The 27,059-nt window shown below is 46.8% G+C and overlaps 1 protein-coding gene across 1 annotated transcript in view; it reads right to left on the reverse strand.

Annotated features, from left to right (window-relative positions):
• The window catches only part of LOC144689960 (regulator of G-protein signaling 17-like), an 81,359-nt gene extending 55,999 nt beyond the window's left edge, over positions 1-25,360 (reverse strand). The window contains exon 1 of the mRNA XM_078557487.1: positions 25,244-25,360. The gene's annotated coding sequence lies outside the window, so the exon portion shown is untranslated. The remainder of the gene's footprint in view (positions 1-25,243) is intronic.
• Positions 25,361-27,059: the final 1,699 nt, after the last annotated feature.

Here is a 27,059-nt window from a genome sequence, read left to right on the forward strand (position 1 = left end):
AGGGCAGATGGCTGGCTGTCAGCAGCCCTCCCTCTTCCTGATGTCAAGTCCCTCAATCAGGCGTTGAACGCCTGTGACTGGGGGACACCCCTAACTGGAGGGGACAAGCTGGCAACATGGTTTTACTTGTCGTGTATGCCACACGGTGCCCCTCCCGCCTCGAAGCTTGTCACCAGTGAGAGCACAAGATTCCACACAGACAGACACAGGCTCACACACACACAGACAGACATACACACACAGGCTGACACACACACACACGCACACACGGACAGACGTACAGACATACACACACAGGGCAGGATTTTACACGTCGGCGTGTGGGGGTGGGGGCGGGGCCTGCTCGCCGATGCGCGGTGATGTTGGGGGAACTCCCGATGTCATCCCGCCCCATTTAAATTTTCAGGAAGGCGGGGGTGCAGCAAATTCAGCTGCGGGCCCGCCGACCTGTCATTGGCCAATTGAGGCCATTGACAGGGTCAATAATGTAATTAAAGGACCTGCCCGTCCAACCTTAAGGTTGTCGGGCAGGCCGGGAGCCTTGGCGGGAACTAGAAAAAGCATCAAACCTCATCCACGGGCGGAATGAGGTTTCATGTAGGTTTCAAAAATTTTTAATAAAGTTTTTTTGATAATTATGGACATGTCCCAACTCATGTGACATGAGGGGACATGTTAGGGAAATTTTATTTTTCTATTTTAAAGTTTTTGACATTTGGGGCTGATCTCCCTGAGGCTGCACTTAGCCTCAGGGAGGTGAGTTCGCTCCTTCATGCACATGCGCAAAAGAGCGCACTCTGGATTTTGGGATTCCCTCCCCTGTCCACACAGGGAGCGCACAGCGCTTCCCTAAGGTGGGGGCCTTAATTGGCCCACCCGCGTAAAATGGCGCCGATTGGGGGCGCCGATCGGAAGCGCGCCCGCCCTTCAACTCCCCCCCCGACAGGGGGGGATATTCAGCCCACAGACTCATGTACACACGGGGCAGAATTTTTCAGTTGGCGTGTGGGGGTGGGCCCAACATGCCAATGCGTAAATGAGGTGCGATGACGTCAGGCGTGCGTCCTGACATCATCGCGCGGTCCTGTGATATTTTGTTTGGCGGGCGGATGCTGGAGTTGGCCGCGTGCCCACTGAAGGGTAATTGGCCCATTAAGGCCATTAAGGTAGTAATTATTGTGCTTGTGAACACTGCCCGTCCAACCGGGCAGGTGATTAGGAAACCTCATCCACGAGCGGATATTTATATAATAAAATAAAAATATATAAATAAGTATAATATGAATTTTAAAAATTCTCGTATAAATAAAAACATCCCATCTCTCACATGAGGGGACATGTTTAAATAACTTTTAAAACCTTTTATTTAGTTGTTTGAACATCGATTCGATCTCCCTGAGGCAGCTCCGTGCCCCGGGGAGATTGCTGTGCTCTTCCGCACGCACATGCAAAACAGCGCTGGCCCCAACTGTCCCTCTCTCTCCGCCCCTCCACCCCGACCCCCAGGCCGCACAGGTAGACCTGAGTGCTATCAGCTGTGTATTACGGTGGGCGGGTCTTAATTGGCCTGCCCGTGTAAAATGGCAGTGCGGAGCCAATCACGGGTGGCGATCGGCCACACAACCACTCCCACCCTCTCCTGCCGAGCCCACCCGCCATATGAAAGATCCTGCCCGCTGATCCAGACACACACATATCCGCACACACACACAACACACACAGACACACACACTGACACAGGCACACACAGACACGCGCACACACACACACACTGAATCAGACACACACACACACACTGACACAGGCACACACAGACACACACACTGACACATGTACACACATACGCGCATGCACAAACACACACACAAACACACTGACACAGGCACACACAGACACACATACTCGCACAGGTACACACATAAGCCCGTACACACACACACACACTGACACAGGCACACACACACACACACTGACACAGGCACACACAGACACACACACTGACACAGGCACACTGACACACACACACAGACACAGACACACACACACAAACACACACACTGACACAGGTACACACATAAGCCCGCACACACACACACACACACACACACACACCCACCCATGCTGACACACAAATACAGACACTGACACACACACATATACACTGAAACTGACACACATACACACACGCACACAGACACGCTGACCAGAATTTTACCTTTGGCGTACGGGCATGCGCCCAACACGCATGAACGTAATATGACGCGAGATGACGTTGGGCGTGCGTCCCAATGTCATCGCGTACTCGAGCGTCATTTCATTCAGCTGGAACGTGCCGGAGTCGCTGTGCGCCCGCCAATAATTGAAAGGCCTATTAAGGCCATTAACAAGGTAATGAAGTGGAAGTTTACGCTGTCTGTCCAACCTCACAGTCGGTGGGCAGGTGAAAAGGCCAAGCGGCCTTTACGTTTTTCAGGGAGCCTCATCCACGGGTGGGGTGAGGTTTCTTAAAGCTCATACAAATTAAATAAAAACTCTCTTTTGAAATTAGAAACATGTTCCATCTCATGTGACTGTCACATAAGGGAACATGTTTCATTAAATTGTTATTGTATTTATCTGTGCCTCAGGGAGATTGAAGCGCTCTTTCGCGTGCATGTGTGTGAGGCCCGGCTCTCCCTGCTCCCCCCGCCTGCACAGGCAGTGCTCAGCGCTCCTGCTCGCCATCCACGTAGGATGAGCCTTAATTGGCCTGTGTGAAATCGCGGTGCGGAGCCGATTGCGGGTGACGGTTGGCTCCCCGACCGCCCCTGCCCTTTCCCACTGAGCCCGCCCGACGAGGGAAAAATTCAGGCCACTGACACAGTCACACACACCTATATACACAGGTACACACACAGACACACACACCTACATACACAGATACACACACCTACATACACAGGTACACACACAGGCACACACACCTACATACACAGGTACACACACAGGCACACAAACACCTACATACACAGGTGCACACACAGGCACACACACCTCATACACAGGTACACACACAGACACACACACCTACATACACAGGTACACACACAGGCACACACACCTACATACACAGGTACACACACAGGCACACAAACACCTACATACACAGGTGCACACACACCTACATACACAGGTACACACACAGGCGCACACACCTACATACACAGGTACACACACAGGCACACACACCTACATACACAGGTACACACACAGGCGCGCACACAGGCACACACACCTACATACACAGGTACACACACAGGCACACACACCTACATACACAGGTACACACACAGGCACACACACCTACATACACAGGTACACACACAGGCACACAAACACCTACATACACAGGTGCACACACAGGCACACACACCTACATACACAGGTACACACACAGGCACACACACCTACATACACAGGTACACACACAGGCACACACACCTACATACACAGGTACACACACAGGCGCACACACCTACATACACAGGTACACACACAGACACACACACCTACATACACAGGTACACACACAGGCACACACACCTACATACACAGGTACACACACAGGCACACACACCTACATACACAGGCACACACACCTACATACACAGGTACACACAAAGGCACACACACCTACATACACAGGTACACACACAGGCGCACACACCTACATACACAGGTACACACACAGGCACACACACCTACATACACAGGTACACACACAGGCGCGCACACAGGCACACACACCTACATACACAGGTACACACACAGGCACACACACCTACATACACAGGTACACACACAGGCACACACACCTACATACACAGGTACACACACAGGCACACAAACACCTACATACACAGGTGCACACACAGGCACACACACCTACATACACAGGTACACACACAGGCACACACACCTACATACACAGGTACACACACAGGCACACACACCTACATACACAGGTACACACACAGGCACACACACCTACATACACAGGCACACACACCTACATACACAGGTACACACAAAGGCACACACACCTACATACACAGGTACACACACAGGCACACACACCTACATACACAGGTACACACACAGGCACACACACCTACATACACAGGTACACACACAGGCGCACACACAGTCACACACACCTACATACACAGGTACACACACAGGCACACACACCTACATACACAGGTACACACACCTACATACACAGGTACACACACAGGCACACACACCTTCATACACAGGTACACACACAGGCACACACACCTACATACACAGGCACACACACCTACATACCCAGGTACACACACAGGCACACACACCTATATACACAGGTACACACACAGGCACACACACCTACATACACAGGTACACACACAGGCGCACACACCTACATACACAGGTACACACACAGGCGCACATACAGACACACACACCTACATACACAGGTACACACACAGGCACACACACCTACATACACAGGTACACACACAGGCACACACACCTACATACACAGGTACACACACAGGCACACACACCTACATACACAGGTACACACACCTACATACACAGGTACATACACACAGACACACACACAGGTACACACACGGGCACACACACCTGCATACACAGGTACACACACACACACACACACAAACACACCTACATACACAGGTACACACACACACACACATATACGTACATACACACACACACTTGACACACACACACACAGGCACACACACACTTATACACACACAGAGACGAGGCAGTGACACATGCAGAAAAATGATTGGTTAATAATAAAATAGCAGGGCTCGAGTCACTCCACGTTAACTCGGGTTTTTTCCAAGGTGAACAGTGTACTGTACATAAACACAGTGAGTTCCAATCTTCATTTCATCTGCATCCAAAACACGGGATTGCTCATTCGATTAATTAACATCCCCAGCTAGAAGAAGCCTGGTTGACGGAAACCCCACTGGCCCAGGCTGGCATTGCCTCGTCATGTGACACTGAAAATAGAGGAAGGCACTGCTTCTATTTTCCAAAGCTGCTTTACGTGTTAATTAAATCAAGAGGACAGCGTTCATGTAGCAGTGTTTCACAAGACATATAACATACACACACACATATATACACACAGACATTCACACACGCATACTCACACAAAAACTCAAACACATACACTCACAGTCACACACAAACACATACACATTCACTCATGTGCACAAACGGAGACACATGCTTACTCACTCACCAACACACACACACACACACACACACACACAAATACACACCTACCCACTCACACACACACATATGCAGGGGGTGGGTCCAGACCCATTCATGAGTCACATTGCACGAGATGCAATCAGGATTTGCTTAGTTCCTTTTATAGAAAGGATTTATCTGTTGAAACAAATTTTATGTGAGTTTTGTTTTCTTTGGCACTTTGTGTCATACACAACCCTCAGCTGCTGTTAAAATTCACCGCTTGTGTCATGCTTAAAAATAACTTCACGTGGGGTCAGTTTACAAACTACAATCGCAGATTTGACTTATGTCCGTCTGGCTTCTAACATTTTGTCCTCAAACTGATCCATCATTGCACGCTAGAGCGTGGAGCATTTTTAGTCTAAACTGGAAGGCTGTGGGGGTTTGAGTCCCGTCGCAGTGACCTGAGCTCCATAATCCAGGCTACTGCCAGTTCTGAGGGTGTGCTGCACTGTCAGAGATGCAGCACGAAGTGAACTCCTTATCTTCCCTCTAAGGTAAAAGGTCTCACAGTACTATTCCGAAGTGCAGAGCTCTCCCAAATATCCTTATTAAGGAAATGTTTGAAGAGCCAAGGGGGAAGAGCAGGGGCATGGACCAACAAATTGAATAGCGCTTTCAAAATGATGGCATAGGAATGATAGCCCAGCTCCTCCCCCGCTACTCCCCTTTAAAATGTTATCCTTTAATTTATATTGTCTCTCCTCATCTTTATGTGAAACTGAGAAGACAGCCAGTGGCCTCGTGCAGTTCAATGTCTGGTCTGACCGGGATTCCTACAAACGATTCAGAGGCCGGCAGATCAGCATTAAACTATCCAATTAATCCCGGTCTCCCGCTGGCTTCTGTGGAAATGACCTCGGGTAGGGAGTTAGTACTTCCATCGGTTAATGAACGAGGCTGAGACGAGTGACAAAAATGCTGGGGAGCGAGTGAGGCGGAAATTGGAGGCTCCAGAGATTGTGACTTCCAACATTGTTTTGACCCATTGCTTTCTGATGTGGAATCCATCAAAGAATAAACACCCTTGGTTTGTCTGATACATATTGTCTAAAACACCACTCATCGAAACAAGTCTAAAAGTGTTTACTCTCAAACCATTTCCAATTTTAACATTTCAAGTCAATGGCCCAGACTGATGAGAAGGAATATTGTTTATAATTCCCTTTTTTTTTTAATAAATGTGATTTTCCTTGTCTAAATATTTTGTTTCGGAGCAATTTATGTTCCCCAGTTTAATAAACAACATCTGTGACGTTCGTTTTCTTTGGAGTTTACTTGAATACAGAAATGCTGGTAAATAAACCCATCCAGTTACAGAATGTAATGTTAAGAAAGAGACACAGTTAAGTCCAACAATCATGACCCATGTTTGATAGTCACCTCTCCTAATCAACTCAGTCAATCTAGTCTCGTTACCATTCCCTCAAACCCCACAATATTCCTGAATCCAGCCTCACCATCTTTGCCACATATCCCTCAGTTCAAATCTCACCCATTTCCTTGACCCCCAATCTCACCCAACGTCTTCCCATATCCCGCAATCTAATCCTCCCGCCTTCTCCCTATATTCCTCAATCACACCCATCTCTTCCCCATATCCCTCAATTCCAACCCAACCTGCCTTTTCCCCATATCTCTCAATCTAATCCTCCCACCTTCTCCCTGTATTTCTCATTCCCGTCTACCTGCTCCCTATATCCCTCAATCTAATCCAGCCACTTTCTCCCCATGTTGCTCAACCCAACTCCACCACCTTCTGATTGGCAATCCAGATTTGCCAGGGACCACAGAAATGTAGCATCGTGGGAAATCACTCAACATTGGCTCCTGATTGTTAAATGGACCCCAAGCCAAATGGTGAAGAATGAAACCAAACATTGATCCTTTTCTTATAATAGGTTAATTTACAGAATGCAGTATTACATATTTCTGTCTTCTACCTGCCACTTCCAGTGTCTCAGCAGTCTCTACTTATAAATGCTCTAGGTACTTAAATAAACAATGCCCTTCACCTGTGTGTATTAACAATATAATTAACATCATTAACACTGATGACCATAACAAGTCTTCTTTTACGACATACCATGTAATGCTTAACATGCTGTGACTGGTAGGCTTTTGAAGAATAATCATTAGGCGGACATTATTCACATCTCAGTATCACACCAGAGGGAGGTGGGGGTGTGATGCTGCTGCTGCAGCAGTCAGGAAGAGAAGTTTTTATTTATTCATTAAAGGGATGTGGGCACTACTGGCAAAACCAGCAGTATTGCCCAACACTAACTGCTCACATGGCGAGCTGCCTGAACAGCTTGCTAGGCCTTTTCAGCGTCAACCACGTTGCTGTGGGTCTGGAGTCACATGTAGGCCAGACCGGGTAAGGAGGGCAAATTTCCTTCCCTAAAGGGCATTAGTGAACCAGATGGGTTTTTACGACAATCCGGTAGTTTCATGGTCACCATTACGGAGACTAACTTTATATTCAATGTTTTATTTAATTAACTGTATTTAATTCACAAACTGCTGTGGTGTGATTTGAACTTGCATTTATCAGATCCCTGAGCAAGGCCGTTGAATTATTAATCCAGTGACATTACCACTATGCTACCAACTCACTCCTTCCCTCTGATGATTCTGGGGCATGGCTGCGGGTAGCAGGGCACAGGAAATTTCTTGGCCAACCTGACCCACCCGGTACCCTCGCGCCGATCTCCTCTTCCTCAGAGAGCATCAGCTTAAAAGGTTGATGGAGGTGGTCCCCGAACTCAAGAGCCAACGGTGAGCTTTAGGAAGTTTCAATTTCCCCAGGATCCTGGCGCGGCAAGAGTCCGGGTGGAAATAGGGCAACGCTGGTGATTGGCAGTCGGATTTGGGAAGGGACACCGACTTGTTTTTGTGAATGACATAGCCAAGGTGCAGATGATGAGGAAATGTGGAACATAGCAGCAATGACTGTAGTGGGCTATACAAGGAGTAACACAAGGTGATGCAGTGACTGCATAGGACAGAATAAGAAGGCAGTGGTAGAGACAAATGGGATGGAGAGGGTGCACATAAACAACAAACCAATGGGCCACAGAATGAGGCTGAAGACCAGAGAAAAGATGCAATGGATATTTTATTAACACATTTGATGCTTCTCAGATTCGACAGGTGAGAAATATTTTCAATCTATCTCTCTGAAAGGAAGACTTGTCATCAGGAAAAATGTTCTGCATGATTGCCGAAGGAGTGTCAGAAAACTGCGACACTAGTCACTGGATTCTTTGCTTGTAAAATGGATGCAAAAAAAACCTGCGTGATTATTCCAGCTCTTCTCCCCATGAGTCTGTGGGTGCCTTTTTAAATAAGAAGTCTCATTATCAAGTGTTAGCTCGGTTCGCCTCTGGGTTCAATCCCCCTCCTCTCTCCGGGAATTATAACTAGAAGTTAATGCACAAACAGGCCATTCGGCCCCACTATTCTGTGTGGCATTTACTATCCACAAGAACAAATAGTTCGAATCATATCTGGCCGGCTTGTTTCCATATCACGTGAACGCTCTTTCCTTCACCCATTTATCCAATCAGATCATCAATGTTGATATATTTTCTGCCTCAACCACAAACCCCAGGAGGTTTCAATCTCCCACTCCGGAGACTTGAGCCTGTCCTTTACGCTGGCACTTCACTGCAGTCCCGAGGGAGTGCTGCACTGTCAGAGGCACCTTCTTTGGAGTGAAATGACCAGGCGCGATCTTCCATTGTTCAGCTCATTAAATATGCATCAGCGAGGAGCTCGCCGATTCTCAGGGCAAGGGGCAGGCAGGGAGTCGCCGTCCCCGCTGTTACCTCATGGGGGTCGAAGGTCATATTTAAAGGGCACCCAGGCAGTCTGCTTTATCCCCTTCCGCCTTTGCCCAGCACTGCTCCACCCTTCCCCACTAACCCTTCCTCCCTTCCTTAGTCAACCTCCACACAACTTGCACTGCCAGCAGCCGCCTGAGCTGGCATTTTACAGACACTCCCCAAGGAGGGCAATGCAACAGCGACTCACCTCGCCAGGCGCACGCCACTTACGCGCAGTCATGAGTGTGAACGTGAAGTGAATTTCTCACTGGCGGGGGGACTTAATTTGGAGGATGAACTTTATTTCCGGTGAGGTGACCTTTAACTGACCATACGTGATGCGCTAATGTATGCAAAAGGGCTTCCCAACATCAGTCGTTGGGAAGCTTGACCCACCTTTAACCCGCCTTTAAAGTCCCAAGAGCTTGATGCCTAGGGCAGAAATTTTCACTCAGTGAGTGGGCGCGTGCCCGACCTGCTCGAGTGTGAAATGACGCGCGTTGATATTGGCTGAGCGCACCGACATCAACACTCAGCTGCACGAGAGGGTAAAACTCCAAGAAGTTTGACTAATGGGAAACAAAGCAGCAGGTTAGCGTGTGGGGGGGTGGATTCAACTTCATGGAAAATTATGAAAAAACTGAAAAGAAAGGAGAGCCCAGGAGAGGCTATTAAAGTCCCTAGAACACAAAATAGGACAGCGTGTTTGGAAAGGGCTAGGAATCTAACTTCAAGCACATCAGATAAAGGGACAACAATGAGAAGGGGGACGGGAAATACAGGACTGAAGGTGTTGTATCTGAATGCACGCAGTATACAAAATAAGGTAAATGAGCTTGTGGCGCAGATTGAAATTGGCAGGTATGATGTGGTGGGCATTACGGAGACATGGCTGCAAGGGGATCAAGACTGGGAGCTAAATATCCAAGGATATACATCCTATCGAAAAGATAGGCAGGATGGCAGAGGGGGTGGGGTTGCTTTGTTAGTAAGAAATGAAATTAAATCGATAGCAAGAAAGGACGTAGGGTCAGATGATGTAGAATCTGTGTGGGTAGAGTTGAGGAACCGCAAAGGTAAAAAAACCATAATGGGAGTTATGTACAGGCCTCCGAACAGTAGTCAGGATGTGGGGCACAAGATACACCAGGAGATAGCAAAGGCGTGTAAGAAAGGCAAGGTTACAGTGATCATGGGGGATTTCAATATGCACGTAGACTGGGAAAATCAGGTTGGTAGTGGATCCCAAGAAAAGGAATTTGTAGAATGTCTACGAGATGGCTTTTTGGAGCAGCTTGTGGTGGAGCCCACTAGGGAACATACAATTCTAGATTTAGTGATGTGTAATGAGGCAGATTTGATAAGGGAGCTTAAAGTGAAGGAACCCTTAGGAGGAAGTGACCATAATATGATAGAATTTACCCTGCAATTTGAGAGTAAAAAGCTGGAATCAGATGTAACGGTATTACAGTTGAATAAAGGCAACTACAGGGGCATGAGGGAGGAGCTGGCCAGAATTGACTGGGAGATGAGCCTAGCAGGAAAGACAGTGGAACAGCAATGACAGGAGTTTCTGGGAGTAATTTGGGAGACACAGCAAAAATTCATCCCTAGGAAGAAGAAGCATACTAAAGGGAGGACGAGGCAACCTTGGCTGACAAGGGAAGTCAGGGACAGCATAAAAGCTAAAGAGAAAGCACACAATGCGGCGAAGATCAGTGGAAAACCAGGGGATTGGGAAGCCTACAAAGACCAACAGAGGACAACTAAAAAAGAAATGAGGGAGATGATTAAATATGAGGGTAAACTAACAAGTAATATAAAAGAAGATTGCAAGAGTTTTTTTTAGATATATAAAGGGTAAGAGAGAGGCAAAAGTGGACATTGGGCCGCTGGAAAATGACGCTGGAGAAGTAGTAGTGGGGAACAAAGAAATGGCAGAGGAACTGAATAGGTACTTTGCGTCAGTCTTCACGGTGGAAGACACGAGTAACATCCCCAAAGTTCAAGAGAGTTGGAGGGCAGAGGTGAGTATGGAGCCCATTACTAAGGAGAAGGTGCTAGGAAAACTGAAAGGTCTGAAGGTGGATAAATCACCTGGACCAGATGGATTACACCCCAGAGTTCTGAAGGGGATAGCTGAAGAGATAGTGGAGGTGTTAGTAGTGATCTTTCAGGAATCACTGGAGTCAGGGAGGGTCCCAGAGGACTGGAAAATCTCTAATTTAACCCCCCTGTTTAAGAAGGGAGTGAGGCAAAAGACGGGAAATTACAGGACGATTAGCCTGACCTCAGTCGTTGGTAAGATTTTAGAGTCCATTATTAAGGATGAGATTTCAGAATACTTGGATGTGCATGGTAAAATAGGGCAAAGTCAGCATGGTTTCATCAAGGGGAGGTCATGCCTGACAAATCTGTTAGAATTCTTTGAGGAGGTAACGAGCAGGTTAGACACAGGAGAGCCAATGGATGTTATCTACTTGGACTTCCAGAAGGCCTTTGACAAGGTGCCGCACAGGAGGCTGCTCAGTAAGATAAGAGCCCATGGTGTTAGAGGCAACGTACTAGCATGGATAGAAGATTGGCTGTCTGGCAGGAGGCAGACAGTGGGGATAAGGGGGTCCTTCTCAGGATGGCGGTTGGTGACTAGTGGAGTTCCGCAGGGGTCAGTGTTGGGACCACAACTTTTCACTTTATACATTAATGATCTAGATGAAGGAACTGAGGGCATTCTGGCTAAGTTTGCAGATTATAGAAATATAGGTGGAGGTACAGGTAGTATTGAGGAGGCGGGGAGGCTGCAGAAGGATTTGGACAGGTTAGGAGAATGGGCAAAGAAGTTGCAGATCGAATACAACGTGGGGAAGTGTGAGGTCATGCACTTTGGTAGGAAGAATAGAGGCATAGACTATTTTCTAAATGGGGAGAGAATTCAGAAATCTGGAATGCAAAGGGACTTGGGAGTCCTAGTCCAGGATTCTCTTAAGGTTAACTTGCAGGTTGAGTCGGTAGTTAGGAAGGCAAATGCAATGTTGGCATTTATTTCGAGGGGACTAGAATATAAAAGCAGGGATGTGCTGCTGAGGCTTTATAAGGCTCTGGTCAGACCACATTTAGAATATTGTGAGCAATTTTGGGACCCGTATCTCAGGAAGGATGTGCTGGCCCTGGAGAGGGTCCAGAGGAGGTTCACGAGAATGATCCCAGGAATGAAAGACTTAACATATGAGGAACGTTTGAGGACTCTGGGTCTATACTCGATGGAGTTTAGAAGGATGAGGGGGGATCTGATTGAAACTTACAGAATACTGAAAGGTCTGGATAGAGTGGACATGGGGAAGATGTTTCCATTAGTAGGAGAGACTAGGACCTGAGGGCACAGCCTCAGAGTAAAGGGAAGACCTTTTAGAACAGAGATGAGGAGAAACTTCTTTAGCCAGAGAGTGGTGAATCTATGGAATTCATTGCCACAGAAGGCTGTGGAGGCCAGGTCATTGTGTGTATTTAAGACCGAGATAGATAGGTTCTTGATTGGTAAGGGGATCAAAGGTTACGGGGAGAAGGCGGGAGAATGGGGTTGAGAAACTTATCAGCCATGATTGAATGGCGGAGCAGACTCGATGGACCGAATGGTCTAATTTCTGTTCCTATGTCTTATGGTCTTATAATAGTTCGGTCGGCAGGCGCGCGCTGGAGCCGACAATTAAAAGGCCTATTAAAGCCATTAAGTAATCAATTAAATTAAATTTACGCTGCCCGTCCAACTTTACGGTTGGCGGGCAGGCAAAAAGGCCTTTGCATTTTTTTGGAAACCTCATCCACAGGCAGGATGAGGTTTCCAAAAGCAAATAAAAATACAATAAAAACTTTAACTCTTCATTACTAACATGTCCCTGCTCATGCGACAGAGTCACATGAGAGAACATGTTTCATTACATTAAAAGAAATTTTTTTTCCCCTATCTATTCATCTCCCTGAGGCAGCTCCATGCCTCAGGGACATTATGAAGCGCTCAGCCCGTTCGCTGTCCTCCTCCCCGCCCACACAGGCAGCGCTCAGCGCTTCCGCTCGCATTTCACACTGGGCGAGCCACATAAAATCATGGTGCCGATCGCGGGCGGCGGGCTGCTTCCCGATTGCCCCCACCCACTTCTGCTGAGCACCCCCGCCAAGGGCAAAACTCTGCCCCTAAAGTTCGTCCTGCCTTCGGGAAACTGATTTTCGGCCTCGCACCAGGTTAAGTTCCCCCGCCCGCCGCGCTTCCCACTGCAGCTGGGCCCAGAAGACTCTGCCCAAAGTGTGGAAGAAATGTGTAACGCTTATTAACTGAGCTAGCATCCCACGCAACGTTAGTTACTAGCTCAATTAATAAGTTTAAATCTGAAATGGATAGATTTTTGCTAGATAAAGGTATAAAAGGACAGGGAGCAAAAGCGGGTGAATGGGAGTTAAGACACAGATTAACCCTAATTTCACTGTATGGTGATAAAGACTGAAGAGACTGAATGGTCTACTCTTATCCTTATGTTCATGTCCCCTCATAAAAGACCCCACGATACCATCTGGAGGAGGCAGGGGGTTCTCCCAGCGTCCCAAACAAAATTCATCCATTAACCAACACCAAAAATAAGTTCTCTGAACACTTATCTTATTGGTAAGTATTATGATGCAGTGAGTAGCAACCCTGCCTCTGAGCCAGAAGCTCCGGGTTGGACTCCTACCCCAGGCCTTGATGGCCGAGGAAGGTGTGTTCATAACGTGGCCAAATAGGTTGAGCATCAACTTGCAAATCTTTCCAACACGCACCCATGGCAGGTGGTAAGTGTGGCAGAGGTTCCTGGTCTGCCATGTGATAGAAAGGACATTGGAGCCTCGGCTATCATGTTCCATAGCTCCAGCCTACAACATGTATGTAAAAGTGCATGAAGCTCCAGGAATGCGGACTCACGGAGTGAACTGTAACACCACCACCACTATCCCATTGCTGTTTGTGTGACCTTGCTGTGCACAAACCGGTTGCTACATTCCCACATTACAACAGTGACTACACTTCAAAAAGTATTTCATCGACTGTGAAGCACTTTGGAATGCCCAGTGTGATGGTGAAATTATCCACCTTGGTCAAAGCTTTCTACTCAAACTCCCTGTTTCCCATAACTTCCCAATGGTGAAACTCCTCATCTCCTCGATTCACCATTCTTCCTATCTCAACTGCTGCTCAGAAGGGTCCATTTTCCGATCACAGTTTCCCAGTGCTCTTTGAGGGCACACAACAGGAAATTTGCAACCTATGATTTTCCATCCATACAATCTGTGGATTGAAGGGCACAAAATCTCATTGCCATCAGGTAAGGCTCTGCATCAGAAGCACAGAATCGTCAATATACCCATTAGTGCTACGTATCCATATTTTTGGTTTACCTCTCTGTTTCTGATTGTTTTCAATCTCATAATACCCTTCACTATGGGTTTTTGGCTCTTTACCTGGACTTCTCATCTAAAAGAAGCTTGTGGGAGGTCATGCACCAGACACACCAAAAAAAGTGAGATGCCAATCCGGTGAAGCTACAACACAGCTACATGCATGTTAACCAGTGGAGGCAGCATGTGAGAGACAGAGCTAAGCGATCCTACAACCAGCTGATCGGATCAAAGCTCTACAATCCTGCCACATCCAGTTGTGAATGGCAATGGACAATTAAACACCTAACCAACCTGACAAAGTGGAAAATTGCCCAGGTGTGCACTGTTTGCAAAGACCAGGGCAAATCCAATTAGGCCAATTACTGGCCCATCAGCCTACTCTCGATCAGAAGCAAAGTGACGGAAGGTGTTATCAACACTGCTACAAATTGGCACTTGCTCAGCAGTAACCTGCTCACTGATGTCCAGTTTGGGTTCCGTCAGGGCTCCTGACCTCATTGCAACCTTGTTCCAAACATGGACAAAAGAGCTGAATTCTAGAGATGAGGTGAGAATGACTGCCCTTGACATCTAGGGCGCATTTGACCTAGTGTGGCATCAGGAAGCCCTAGCAAAACTGAGGGCAGTGGGAATCAGGGGTAAAACTCTTCACTGGTTAGAATCAGAGCTAGCACAAAGGTTGTGGAGAGTTTTCCCCCTGATTGCTATTGAATTGAGTTTTTGCTGGGGCTCCATGATGCTACAGTTGGTCAAATGCTGCCTCGATGTCAAGGGCAGTGACACTCATTTTGCCTCTTTTGTCCATGTTTGGGCCAAGGCTGTCACAAAGCCAGGAGCTGGAAGAACACAAACTGGGTGTCAGCGAGCAGGTTATTGCTGAGTAAATGCTGCTTGATAGCACTGTTGGTGGCCCTTTCCATTACTTTACTGATGATGAAAGTAGACTGATGGGACAGTGATTGGCCGGGTTGGATTTGTCCTGCTTCCTGAGGACAGGCCATACCTGGGCAACTTTCCACACTGCCAGGTGGATGCCAGAGTTCTATCTGCACTGGAACAGCTCGGCTAGGGGTGTGACTAGTTCTAGAGCATAAGTCTTCTGTACTATTGCCACAATGTTGTCAGGGCCCATAGCCTTTGAAGTATCCAGTGTCTCCAGCCATTTCTTAATATCATGTGAAGTGAATCGAATTGACTGACTGTGATGGTGGGGAACTCTGGAAGAGGCTGAGATGTGTCATCTACTCAGCACTTCTGGCTGAAGATTGTTGCGAATGCTTCAGCCTTGCCTTTTGCAGCACTGTGCTGGGCTCCCCCATCATTGAGGATGGGATATTTGTGGAGCCTCCTCCTCCAGGGTTGCTTAATTGTCCACCACCATTCACAACTGGATATGGCAGGACTGCAGAGCTTGGGTCGGGATCCGTTGGTTGTGGGATCGCTTAGCTCTGTCCATCACTTGCTGCTTATGCTGTTTGGCATGCAAGCAGTTCTGTGTTATAGCTTCACCAGGTTGACACCTCATTTTTAGGTATACCTGGCGTTGCTCCTGGTATGCCCTCCTGCACTCTTCATTGAACCAGGGTTGATCCCCTTGGCTTGATGGTAATGGTAGAGTGGAGGATATGCCAGGCCATGAGCTTAAAGGCTGTGGTTGAACATAATTCTGCTGCTGATGATGGCCCACAGTGCCTCATGGATGCCCAGTCTTCAGTTGCTAGAGCTGTTTGAAACCTATCTCATTTAGTACGGTGGCAGTGCCACAAAACATAATCCTCAATGTGAAGATGGGACTTCGTCTCCACAAGAACTGTTCAGTGGTCACTCCTACCAATGTTGTCATGGACAGATGCATCTGCGACAGGTAGATTGGTGAAGATGAGGTCAAGTCAGTTTTTCCTTTTTGTTGGTTCCCTCAGCACCTGCTGCAGGCCCAGTCTAGCAGCCATGTCCTTTAGGACTCACCTAGCTTGGTCAATTGTGGTGCTACTGAGCCACTATTGTTGATGGACATTGAAGTCCCCAACCCAAAGTGCATTCCGTGCCCTCCCAATTCAGTGCTTCTTCCAATTGGTATTCAACATGGAGGAGTACTGATTCATCAGCTGAAGGGAGGGTGTGGGAGGAAGCGATAGGTGGTAATCAGCAGGGGGTTTCCTTGTGTATGTCTGATGTGGTTCCGTGAGACTTCATGGGGTCTGTGGCCAATGTTGAGGACTCACAGGGCAACTCCCTCCTGACTGGATACCACTGTGCTGCCACCTCTGGAGGGTCTGTCCTGCTGGTGCGGCAGTACATACCAGGGATGGTGATGGTGGTGTCTCGGACATTGTCTGTCAGGTATGGTTCAGTGAATATGACTATGTCAGGCTGTTGCTTGACTAGTCTGTAAGACAGCTCTCCTAATTTTGCCACAAGCCCCGAGATGATAGTAAGGAGTACTTTGCAGGGCCAGGTCTGCCATATATAGATCCCCTTTCCTTTGCCATTGCTGGGTCAAAATCTTGTAACTTCCTCCCTAACAGCACCATGGGTGTACCTACACCAGATGAACTGAAGCAGTTCAAGGCAGTGGCTTATTGCTACTTTCTCAATTAGGGGTGGGCAATAAATGTCGGCCTTGCCAGTAACACTCAACTCCTAAGAACGAATTTTAAAAAAGAAACAATCCCAGCATTTATTTGGCCAGAGCTGGAGACCAGGCACAAAGATATTTCACTGATAACCTAATGTAGACAAATAGCTTTGCTTCGCCTAAGTTGCTCAAGTGATGGTCTCACCTTTTCTACTCTTATATTGATCATTCTCTGTTTCTCCACTTGAGAACATAAATTAAGACAAACGTGCAAGTTCCTCTTTAATGATGCACTATTGCTGTCTCATGCACTAAAATGTTGAAGATGGGGAACGCCACTAAGTCCATCAAGCTTATCGCATTAAGACATTAACTCATCAATTCCATGACTGACTCTTCTAATCCTCTCGCCTCTACTGTTTGCTTTATTCTTTCTAATACCATAATTTAAATTTCTGTCCACTGATTCCAAGAACCTGACTTACATTGAAATCATTTTCCTATCGATGCCCTATCCACCTTGTCCTTTTCTGTAGGCTGTAAAACCTGGCCGCCCAGTTAATCTGCTCCCACAGCCTACGGACTCCAAAAGGAAATAGCTTCTATCTACTGTATCACCCCTTAATCTTCTAGATTCAAGAGAATACAAGCCTACAATAACAAAAAAGCAAAATACTGCTGATGTTGGAAATGTGAAATAAAAGCAGAAAACGTTAGAAATACCAAACAGGACAGGCAGCATCTGTGGAGAGAAACAGAGTTAACATTTCAGGTCGATGACCTTTCAGCAGAACAAAACAACCCTAATCTATACAATGTGTCCTTGATTTCACCCACTCAGCTCAAGTATCGTTCTTGTGAATCGCTAAGAACAGCTCTCTCTCAAACCTCCAGACCAAGGCAAATAACAAATACAAACATAATTAAGACTAAGTAGCAAGGGCTCATGGGCTCCGTCAGACCCAATGGCCACAGAATGGACACCCTTGGCCCTCTAAGTCTAAATCTATGAATCATCTCTGAAAATTCCCAACACCAGTCTTGCAAGATGGAGATCCCAAAGTTGCAAGCAATATTCCAAGTATGGGTTCCCCAGTGATCTACACAAGGTTAGGAGAAGTTCAATTTGTAGACTGAAATTGTGCTCTACTATATTCACAACCTTAACAAATTTTCTTGTACACTACTTAAAGGAAGGGCCTTATTATAAAAACAGTTCATGACTTAGTTAAAATAGGAGAGCAACTAAATTGTTTCTGGTACTACCCACAAATTCACCAAATATACAGAATTCAATAGTACAACTTCTCATGGTTGGGCTTGAATTCAGAGCTTCTAGTTTGCTAATATAGTACCATAGACACTAGGCCACTGTACACTTTTTTAAAATCTTGTCTCAGATGTGCATTTTGTCCACAAACTTCCTGTTGTCACAATTTTCTGCTTTTACATTCAGTTTGAGGGAGAGAAGACTGGGTCCAAAACTAGTATTTTAAACTTAAATAAGGGCAATTATGAGGGCATGAAAGCAGAGCTAGTTAAAGTGAACTAGCAAATTAGGTAAACAGATAGGTCAGTAGCAGTGGCAGACATTTAAAGGGATATTTCAGAATACACAGAATAAATACTTTCCAATGAGAAAGAAAAATTCCAAGGCTGGACCCACCTTCTGTGGTTAACTAAAAAAGTTAAAGATAGTATCAACCTTAAAGAAAAACCATGAAATTATACATCGATGGGTGGCAGGTGAGAAGATTGGTCAGAATATAAAAAACAGCAACAAATGACTAAAAGATCAATACGAAGGAAAAATTAGAGTACAAGAGAATGGAGGTTGGAAATATAAAAGCAAATAGCAAGAGTTTCTATAGATATTTTAAAAAGAAAACAGTTAACAAATTGAGCGCTGGCCCCACAGAAAGTGAGCCTGTGGAATTAATAATGGGAAGTGGTGCAATGGTAGATGAATTGAACATGTATTTTGCATCAGTCTTCACTACAGAGGGTACAAATAACATCGGAGAAATGGCTGTAAATTAGGAGACGGAAGGGAGGGAAGAACTCAAGAAAATTACAATCACCAGGGAAGTGGTACTAAGCAAATTGTTGGAGCCGCAGGCTGACAAGTCTCCAGATGCTGTTGGACTTCATCCTAGGGTCTTAAAAGAAGTGGCTAGGGAGATAGTTGATGCTTTGGTTTTAATTTTCCAAAGTTCCCTAGATTCAGTGAAGGTTCCATGAGATTGGAAGATAGCAAATGTAACTCCTTTATTCAAAAAGGGAGGGAGACGGAAAGCGGGAAACTAAAGGGAAGTTAGCTTAACATCTGTCATGGGGAAAATGTTAGGAGCTATTAGTAAAGACATTATAACAGGGCACTTAGATAAATTCAAAGTAATCAGGCAGAGCCAACATGGTTTTGTGAAAAGCAAGTTATGTTTAACCAATTTATTGGACTTGTTTGAAGAAGTAACATATGCTGTGGATAAAGGGAACTGATGGATGTATGTATTTAGATTTCCAGGAGGCCTTTGATAAAAGTGCCACATCAAAGGTTATCACAGAAAATAAAAGCTCGTGGTGTAAGGGATAACATACTGGCATGGATAGAAGATTGGCTAGCTAACAGGAAGCAGAGAAAAGGCATAAATGGGTCATTTGCTGGTTGGCAAGATGTAACGAGTGGTGTGCCACAGGGATCAATGCTGGGGCCTCAACTTGTTACAATTTATATAAATGATTTGGATGAAGGGACCAAAGGGATGGTTGCTAAATTTGCTGATGATACAAAGGTAGGTAGGAAAGTACATAGTGAAGAGGACATAAGGGAGCTACAAAAGAATATAGAAGCTAAGTTACAGGGAAAAGATCTGGCAAATGGAGTATAATGTGAACAAATGTGAACTTGTCCATTTTGGCAGAAAGAAGGATATTATCTAAATGGCGAGAGATTGCAGAGCTCTGAGATGCAGAAAGATCTGGGTGTCCTTGTGCTTAATTGCAAAAGGTTAGTATGCAGGTACAGCAAGTAATTAGGAAAGCAAATAGAATGTTATTGTTTATTGTGAGGGAAATTGAATACAAGAGTAAGGAGGTTATGCTTCAGTTATACAGGGCATTGGTGAGACCACATCTGGAGTATTGTGTCCAGTACTGGTATCCTATTTCAGGAAGAATGTAAATGCATTGGAAGCAGTTCAAATGTTTACTAGACTAATACAGGAATGGGCGGGTTGTCCTGTGAGGAAAGGTTGGACAGGCTAGGCTTGTATCTGCTGGAGTTTAGGAGAGTAAGAAGTGACTTGATTGAAACATATAAGATCCTGAGGGGACTTGACAGGGTTGGATGTGAAGAGGATGTTTCCTCTTGTGGGAGAATCTAGAACTAGGGGGGGTCACTGTTTAAAAATAAGGAGTCGCCCATTTAAGACAGAGATGAAAATATTTTTTTTCTCTCAGAGGGCACTAGGTCTTCGAAATTCTCCTCCTCAAAAGTTGGTGGAAGCAGAGTCTTTGAATATTTTTAAGGCAGAGCTAGATTGATTCTTGATAAGCAAGGGGGTGAAAGATTATCGGGGGTAGGTGGGAATGTGAAGCTGAGGTTACAATCAGATCAGCCATGATCTTATTGAATAGCGGAGCAACTTGAGGAGCTGAGTGGCCTACTCCTGCTCTTAATTTGTGTGTTCATATGTTTGCTTTTTGGTCACTGGTTATCATTGCAAATTGCTATGTCAATATTTCTATTCAAATTTGCTGTCAACAGTCATGAGGCAGGGTAGACTCTGACATTTAGGTGACGCTTTAGAATGAATGTCTGAAATTTCTATTTCCCTCCACCTCCAACTCCAAAGCTATTTTGTATATAAAAAAATTTATATTCATTAACTGACCATATACAATTTACTGACATACATAGGTTGTGTCCATGTTCTTTTCATTTGCATATATCTTACATTGTTGATACCATAGAACTAGGTTCAGAACTTAAGATCCAAGTCAACATGCCAGCCAATCAACAACCTTTCCTCATGTCGTATAAATTGTTGGCATTCTTGTATCTGCCCTGATGAGTGCAAGACGAAAAGCTTTGACTGCAGGTCTCTTTTTCCAGCAATACTCAAGAACTAGGTTCCTTGATGTAGCAATTATACACTTGTTGAGGCATGAATGCTTTACAAACCTCTAGGCCCACCAATTTCAAACAGGATATATCAGTCAATACCAGAACAAATAGGACTGATTTGGACTTCATGGGCTGGAGAATTTAAGGATTAGAAATGCCTCGAGGCTACAATTTAGACATTCCTACCATACACCATGTCAATTTACAGAGTGCATGTTCTTTCCCTAATGGCAATGATAATTTATCCTTACATAACTTTCATATATTTACCTTTCCATTATGTCCTGACCTCCCCTTAGGGCTCCCATTAGAAGCTTTTATGGGAACTCCAACTTCATGCAATATTCAAGCTGATACGATGGGTGAGAGGGGAAAACTCTACAGGTGCGAGTGAGCCTGTGAAGACAACCTGTGTAAGGCCATTGTAAACAGGCAACAATCATTTCTGGAGAGAGGGAGGATTCAGGAATAAAGGGCAAAGAGAGGCAATGAAAAAAAGCAATTGGTGTGTTTATGACAATGAGCTTTTTTTCCATTCCTAAGACCTCTCACGGAGTTGATGTATTTTTAATATCCATTCTCATGCTGTGGGCATCACTGACCAATCAGGCACAGACTGCTCAATCCGGATACAATTGATAACAGGAGTTTGATACAACTGAGGGACTTTGCTGAGCGACTTCAGAAGGAATAGTTAAGAGTCGGCTACATCGGTGTGGAACTGGAGTCACTTGTAAGCCTGACGGGAAATGAAGTTGGGTTTTTACGACAACCCAACAACTTCATGGTTACTTTCAGTGATATTTTTATTTCTAGATTTTATTTTATTTCAGCTCATTCTGTGGATTATTAGCCCAGGCCTCTGGATCCATAGTAAACCAACAGAGCCACTGCACTACTGCACATGCCATTGAATATTAACGATAAGTGCCCTATTAATTAGTAAGTTCCCATGAAAGTAACTTACCCTTAATTTAAACAAATGCAGTTAAAATAAGCCAACTGACACCTCATTAAGATAGCAAATAAAAGTAATTTTAAACACATTAACATGCTTGTTCCACACATCACAAACTGATTTCAGTCCCCGAGGTCTTCACTTATCTATGGCACAATAAGATGCTCCAGATGGGAACAAGAGGAGGCCATTCAGCCCATTCAACCTCTGCCACCATTCAATTAGATCATGGCTTATCTACATCATAACTTCATCTCACCAACTTGGTTTGCTGACAGAGAATTCCAGATTTCAACTCCCCTCTGTGTGAAGTGCCTTCTGACATCGCCCCTGAAGGACCAGGCTCAATTATTGAGGTTATGCCCCCTTGCTCTGAACTCCTGCCCAGGGAAGATTAACTGGATAGCTCTATCAAAGAGCTAACACAGGCACAAAGGGCTGAATGGCCTCCTTCTTTGATTCCATGGTTTGATACACCAGGCATTTAGTGTGAATGAGCCCTAAGCCAGTCACCTCCTGAAAGATAATTCCACACCAAAGCAATCCACAATATATTAAAATTTTTATGTAACATGTCCGCTTATTGCATCGTGCTTTATCATCACACTTTGGTGATAGTGCATTCTTGTTACAAATTTGCACCTTCAGTTTTCCACCGAAGACTTGCTTTTATAATATGGAATCTTACAGCACAGGAGGCGGCCATTTGGTCCATCATGCCTTTGCTGGCCCGTTAAGAGAGCTATCCAATTCATCTAGCACCACGATCTCTCCCCATATCGCTGCAAATCTTTCATTTTCATGAGTATTTATCCAATTCCCTTTTTTAAGTAATTATGGAATCTGCTTCCACTGCCCTTTCAGGCAGTACAGTCCTGGTTACAAGAACTCACTGCACAAAAGTCTGCCCTATGGTCCTTTGTCAATGATTTAAAATCAATGTCCAATTACCTTTAAAGTTTTGTGTATCACACGGAAATGTCACACTTGCACCAGTGACCCTCTCTGCAGCACATGTCACACTTTGTGAATGCCAATCCTTTTACTACAGAACAGTGAACAACCCACAGATCTGTAAATAGTATATCAGCCCTCTTGCTCTTGAGACACATTTCTCACAGCTGTAACACGTTCTTCCTGTCATACTTTCTCTGTCACACCTGGATGGGAACATCCCTGATATTACCCATCCTCTACACGCAATATCAATCTTACCTCTCTGGCCAAGCTTTTGGTGACTGTCCTGATATCTCTTCGTCACAGAATCATGGAACTGTTATGGCACAGAAAGAGGCCATTCAGCCCATCGTGTCTGCACCAGCATTATGACTTAGTGTCATTCTCCCGCCTTTTCCCTGTACCCTTGCACGTTGTTTCTATTCAAATAATCAACTTATGCCCCCTTGAATGCCTCGAGAATAGTTACAACAAAGAAAGAGGCCATTCAGCCCATCATGCCTGTGCCAGCTCCCTGCAAAAGAGCAATTTAGCTCGTCCCACTCCGCTGCTTTTTCCCAGCAGCCCAGCATTTTATTTTCCCTTCAGATTCTTGTCCAATTCCCTTTTGAAAACTACGTCTCTGAACCTTGCAAGCCCTGCATTCCAGATCGTAACCACTCGCTGTATAAAGAAGCTTTTTTTTCTCATGTCGTCTTTGGTTCTTTTGCCAAACACCTGAAATCTGTGCCCTCTGGTTCTAACCCTTTCAGCTAATGTGAACAGTTCTCTCACCCCTCACGATTTTGCACATCCCTGTCAAATCTCCTCCCAAACCTCTCTTTCTGAACAAAAAAGGGTTGAGGCTCGGTGTTTGGTAACACTCCTGTGAAGCATTTTACTCCGTTAAAAGGCGCTGTGTAAAAGCAAGTTATTGTTTGAATAGTACTAGCAGATGCTGCACATCAGAGAAAAAAAAAACTGTTCTTAAATTTAAGCTCATCCTGCCTCCAGCAATAACATCCTCTTGTTTGTGCTCATCTCACACCCTGTTGGACGTTGTTGTCAGCCAGGGATTAATTTTTTTCCCTCTTTAACTGCCCCACATTATTTTTTCCACCAAGCTGACATGTTTAACCTCACAAGGAACTACATAAGCCCCTGGAGATCAACTCAAATAATAACTGGAGCCGCGATGGTGGGGGGGAGCTGGGGGTGGGTGGGGAGGGGGAGGAGGGGAAGCCTATAGTATCTCCTTTCCAAAGCACCGATCTCCCAATAGGACTTTGACTGGGGCTCCAATGGAGCAATAAACACAATAGCAACCACCAAGAATTAAAGCACACCTTTCCTAGTTACGTTGGGCGATGATATTATTTGAATCTCTCCCCTTGACTGCTGGCCAGCTATGGATGCCAGGTATCCTTTGTATATAATCTCCCCTGTCCTTCAGTAAATTAATATAGTTTCCCTCCTTCATCCATCCATTCCCACCCTCCCTGCTGGTTCCTTTTTCAGTGAATTAATTCCCTTTCACGCGGTTAGAGAGCATTGAGGGTTTTAAAATCCATTTAAAATCTGACAGATGCATCTGGGTCCTGAACATGCAGGGGAGGAGAGGGGGTGGGGGGTCTGTCATTCCCAGGGGAAAGGGGGGAGAGAGCACAGGGGGAGACTGATTCCTCTCCAAATACAATCAACCCACAATAATTACCCCAAGCAAAGGGGAGGGGGGCAAATAAAATGCATGCAAGCAGAATAAAACTGAAATGCACAAGCATTGGAAACTGCAGCAACAAGACAGGAACCACCGCCCCCCCGCTCTTCCCCACTAACCCCCCCCCCCGCCCCCCTCACTAACCCCCTGTTGTAACCAGGGGTGGAATCAGGGGGCAAATGATTAATAATTCAATATTTGTGCATCTTCCTTGTTTGGATCCGATTCCCGGGGTATTAGCGAGCCTGTGGGGGGGGGGGTGGGGGGTGCTGAGAGGGGCAGTGCCCCCCTCCCCCGGGGGGTAGGGCAGGGGGGTTCAGGGTGAGGGGGGGGAACTGGCACCAACCTGGGCTCCCTCCTCCTCCCGGTGCTGCTGCGCTGCTCGGGGACCGCGGCTCCGGCTCCCGATCCTCCGCCCACATCAGCACCGCTGCCGCTGGCGGCTCCGCTCCGGCTCCAGCGCAGCTTAGCGCCGGGGGCGCGCAGGGGAGGGAGCGGGGGCGCGCAGGGGGGGGGGTGGGGGGGCGGAGAGCCAGGGGAAGGAGCGGGGCGCGCGCCACCGCTCGGGGTGCGCGCACCCCCGGGTCGAAGGTGGGGGGGGTTCGCGCGTGACCTGTCGACGCGCGCTCCCAATTCATGAACTCACGTTCAGGCTCCCCCCTCATCCCCTCCCTCATCCCCTCCCTCAGTCCCTCACTCAGTCCCTCCCTCATCCCTTCCCCTCCCTCAGTCCCTCATCCCCTCCCTCATCCCTTCCCCTCCCTCAGTCCCTCATCCCCTCCCTCATCCCCCTCACTCCCATCTCCCCCTCATCCCCTCCCTCATCCCCCTCACTCCCATCTCCCCCTCATCCCCTCCCTCATCCCCTCTCTCATCCCTTCCCCTCCCTCATCCCTCATCCCCTCCCTCATCCCCTCCCTCAGTCCCTCACTCAGTCCCTCCCTCATCCCTTCCCCTCCCTCAGTCCCTCATCCCCTCCCTCATCCCTTCCCCTCCCTCATCCCCCTCACTCCCATCTCCCCCTCATCCCCTCCCTCATCCCCCTCACTCCCATCTCCCCCTCATCCCCTCTCTCATCCCTTCCCCTCCCTCAGTCCCTCATCCCCTCCCTCATCCCCTCTCACTCCCACCTCCCCCTCATCCCCTCCCTCATCCCCTCTCACTCCCATCTCCCCCTCACCCCCTCTCACTCCCATCCCTCCCTCATCCCCTCCCTCATCCCTTCCCCTCCCTCATCTCCTCCCTCATTCCCTCTCACTCCCATCTCCCCCCTCATCCCCTCCCTCATCCCCTCTCACTCCCATCTCCCCCTCATCCCCTCTCACTCCCATCTCCCCCTCATCCCCTCCCTGATCCCCTCTCACTCCCATCTCCCCCTCATCCCTTCCCCTCCCTCAGTCCCTCATCCCCTCTCACTCCATTTCCTCCTCAACCCTTCCCCTCCCTCAGTCCCTCATCCCCTCCCTCACCCCCTAATCTCTTCCTTAGCCCCTCTCTCATCCCCTAGTCTCTTCTTATCCCCTCATCCTCTAATCTCTTCCTCATCCCCTCGTCCTCTCCCTCATCACCTCTCACTCCCATTCCCTCCCTCATCCCTTCCCCTCCCTCACTCCCTCATTCCCTCCCTCACCGCTTCAACCCCTCACTCCCATCCCCACCCCCCATCCCTTCTCTCATCCCCTCCCTGAACCCCTCCCATCCCCTCCCTCACCCCCACCCACACTCCCATCTTATCCCCTCCCTCAGACACTCCCTCACCCCCTCATCCCCTCCCTTTTCCCCCTCATCCCCTCCATCACTCCTCATCCCTTCTGTCATCCCCTCTCTTGTCAATCAAAAATCTAACAATTGCCCCAGCCTCCATTGTTCACTGGCAGAGAAAATTTCAAAGACTAACGACCTTCTGAGAGAAAAAAAACAATTCTTCTCATCTCGAGACCCTTTATGTTTAAACTGTGCCCCCTGGTTCTAGATTCCCCCAGGAGAGGAAATGACGTCTCATCATCTTTCCTGTCAAGTCTTAGATGTTTCAATAAGATCACCCCTCATCCTAAACTCCAATGAGTATAGGCCCAACCTGCTTAACATTCCTTCATTAGACAACCACCTTTATTCTAGGAATCAGCCGATTGAACCTTCAATGAACTGTTTTCCCCTCACCA

The sequence above is a fragment of the Cetorhinus maximus genome, chromosome 14, assembly GCF_964194155.1.
Source record: "Cetorhinus maximus chromosome 14, sCetMax3.hap1.1, whole genome shotgun sequence".
Taxonomy (NCBI): domain Eukaryota; kingdom Metazoa; phylum Chordata; class Chondrichthyes; order Lamniformes; family Cetorhinidae; genus Cetorhinus; species Cetorhinus maximus.